The sequence below is a fragment of the Apium graveolens genome, chromosome 10, assembly GCF_009905375.1.
Source record: "Apium graveolens cultivar Ventura chromosome 10, ASM990537v1, whole genome shotgun sequence".
Classification (NCBI taxonomy): domain Eukaryota; kingdom Viridiplantae; phylum Streptophyta; class Magnoliopsida; order Apiales; family Apiaceae; genus Apium; species Apium graveolens.
In genome coordinates this window covers 21845013-21848316 of record NC_133656.1, presented here as the reverse complement: position 1 = coordinate 21848316, position 3304 = coordinate 21845013, and the positions used below count along the sequence as shown (strand labels likewise).

At 39.2% G+C, this 3304-nt stretch overlaps 1 non-coding gene across 1 annotated transcript; it reads left to right on the top strand.

Annotated features, from left to right (window-relative positions):
• The first annotated feature begins 1112 nt into the window (after nt 1-1112).
• On the top strand, nt 1113-1219 carry LOC141694618 (small nucleolar RNA R71). The gene has a single exon (XR_012563906.1). It is a non-coding gene; the product is annotated as a small nucleolar RNA R71 (small nucleolar RNA).
• The last annotated feature ends 2085 nt before the right edge of the window (nt 1220-3304 follow it).

The window sequence follows — 3304 nt, the reverse complement described above, 5'->3', positions numbered from 1 at the left end:
GAGAGAAACGGTTCTAAGTCATCAAACTTCACCTTCCTATAGAGAATACCTTTCATAAACTTCGCGTAACTAGGCATTTGTTCAAGAGCTTCAGCGAAAGGTATGTTGATGTGAAGTTTCTTGAACACCTTCAGAAACTTCTCAAACTGCTTATCCAGCTTTTTCTTCTGCAGCCTCTTAGGAAAAGGAGTTGGAGGATAGATCTATTTCTCCCCTATATTATCCTCAGGAAGAGTGTGCTCAATAGTAGTCTTCCTTGGTTCCACTTCAGCTTCCTTACTTCTTCTTCTTCAGCCTTAACTTAAGATTCCGGAGTCTTTGCTTTTTCAGAATTTGACAGCTTATCAAACCTCAATCTAATTGCCTTAACATGCTCCTTAGCTTCCTTCTTGCCTGGCACTTCAGTATCTCTTGGGAGCGTGCCAGGTTGATGATTCAGTAACACATTAGCAATTTGCCCAATCTGATTCTCCAAGGTCTTGATAAACATAACTTGTCTCTTATACATGAGTCACAACTCCTCCAATTCAGATTTTTCATTAGCTTGCGGTAGCTGCTGAAGTTGAAGTTGTTGCCTAGGGGCAAATTGCGGTTGCTAAAAACCAGGAGGGTTATACGGCTTTGCTGTATATGGCTGATAAGATTGTTGCACCACATTCTGATTATTACTCCAGCTGAAGTTAGGATGATTGCGGTTATTTGGATGATAAGTGGATGGAGCTTGTTGTTGTGATCTCTGAAAGTTTCTCATAAATTGAGCTGATTCGCTAGAAATAGCACATTGTTCTGTTTCATGCGCCCCCGCACAAAGCTCACAAACATTAGAGATTTGATTAACTCCATAATTCACCAAAGAGACCACTTTCATCGTTAACGCTTTAAGTTGGGAAGCTACAACAGTTGCTGCATCCAACTCTAGAATTCCTGCTACCTTGCTCTGAGTTAGCCTCTGAGAAGGATTCTGGTATTCATTAGAAGCCATCAGTTCGATCAATTCATAAGCTTTATTGTAGCTCTTAGCCCACAGAGCTCATCCTGATGCTGCATCGAGCATTGGTCTAGACTGAGCATCCAAACTATTGTAGAAACAGTTTATAATCATCAAATCTGGCATGTCATGGTGTGGGCACTTCCTTAGCATCTCCTTATATCGATCCCAAGCCTCACACAGAGATTCTCCAGTTTGCTAAGCAAACTGAGTAAGAGCATTCCTGATTGCAACAGTCTTCGCCATAGGGAAGAATTTAGTGAGAAACTTTTGAGCAAGATCCTCCCATATGGTGATACACCCTAGTGGTGGAGAATGTAACCAGCACTTTACTTTATCCCTCAGAGAGAATGGGAAGAGTCACAGCTTGATAGCATCTTCAATCACCCCGTTGAACTTGAAAGTGTCGCAGATCTCGATGAAATCCCTGATGTGCATGTTGGGGTCTTCTATAGGAGAACCCTCAAACTGAACTGAGTTCTGTATCATCTGAATCGTGCTCGACTTGATCTCAAAAGTGTTAACCGAGATGGCTGGTCTGATGATGTTCGACTGAATATCATCGATCTTAGGCTGAGAATAGTCCATCAAAGCCTTAGAATTTTCTACTTGATCTCCCATCACTACTAGAGTTGGTTCCTCGACATTCTCTTCTTCTGCTACTTTCTCTTCATCCTAAAAAACTTCCCTTCGAATCACTACATCTTCTTCCTCAGCTTGATCTAGAGTTCTCTTACGAGCCCGCGAACGTGTATGCATACACGCTTGCTAGAGTACCTGAAACACGATAAAGAAAAAGAGAAGGTAAGTAACAATGTCTGAGTCAATGAACTTTAACGATCATTAATGACAAACACATAAACTAAAAGTTAACACTACAATCCCCGACAGCGGCACCAAAAACTTGTTAGTCGCTAAACACGCGCTAAAATTCACGCAAGTATGCGCGTTCGCAAGTAATATAGAATTATTTCTAGTTCATTCCCACATGGACTGTTTTAGATTAACTTGTGATTTATGAACTTATGCAACAATGATATGGCTATTATTCAATGCTAAGATGATTAACAAATTTGGTTTTAATTATACTACGATTATTATTGAGAATTATACTAAAGAACATTAACTAAAGAGAGTAAAGAGAGTTAAATAATATATGACACAAACATGGGATTCTAACTTCATTAAGTACTTCATTTAATAGCCTTTTCGTTCTTAACCTTAGCATGTAATGGTGATGACACTAATCAGATAACACGAAACTGATAAACGTCAACTTTCGTTGTACGAATACCATACTATCAGACATCCACAAAAGAGATAGAAGCTGAATAGACACCAATTATGTTGAGACCCTATATGTCTACAGAATTTGACAATATAATGGTTTAATGCATAAGTTATCTATCGTGATTACATAGGGCAAGTAAGATGGTTAAAATTACCTACGAATCATGCATAACAATAACACATGAACCTATGCTAGTATGGCAAGTTCTAAATCCTTAAATTCACTTTTGTTTCATTAAGAATTAACACACTATCTTATAAGTTCGTGATGCTCATAAGACGAATAAGCACAACCAATACTAGGTTATCATACAATCACCACACACTAAGGCATTAAAACAAATTAACTAAAGAAATCCATAAATAAATCTGCTACAACCCCATGATAACGATTAGCCCATAATCGGACTCATCAACAACGTGGGTTCCGATGAAAGCATGTTATAATAAACGTAGTCTTTATACTTAGATAAAACCAAGTACGAAACACAAGTAAAGGTTCAAGAATAAGAAAACTAGCATCCAACGTTACAACTTAAAGCAAAGAATCACAAGAATAAACTAGATCTTCTTCGCCTTGGTTGAATTGTGCTCTCCGGTCTTCTTTACTCCTTTTCCTTAGCTTTTGTACGTCTCTCCTCTTGTAAAACGTCTTTATTTATGTATATATATGCTGTAGTATTGACCAGGGCTTCAAACTCTCAATATCCTAATAGAAACAAAATTCTGCTACCCCGACCTGGCGCGGGTGCGCGCTTGACCAGCGCGGGCGCGCTGAGTTTCTGTTCTTTGGGCGCGGCCGCGCGCTTGACCAGCGCGGGCGTGCCGTCCTTCTGAACAAAATTCTGACTTCTTTTCTTCTTTTTGCTGATTTGAGCCGGTCTTTTCACGAGCCTTTATTCCAACACCATCCAGACTCCCAATTAACACTACAACCATGCTAATTTACCTGATTTCCTGGAAAATGCCTGCAATGCAAAAACACTACAAAAACACGTAAAAACACTAATAAATTGAGTACAAATA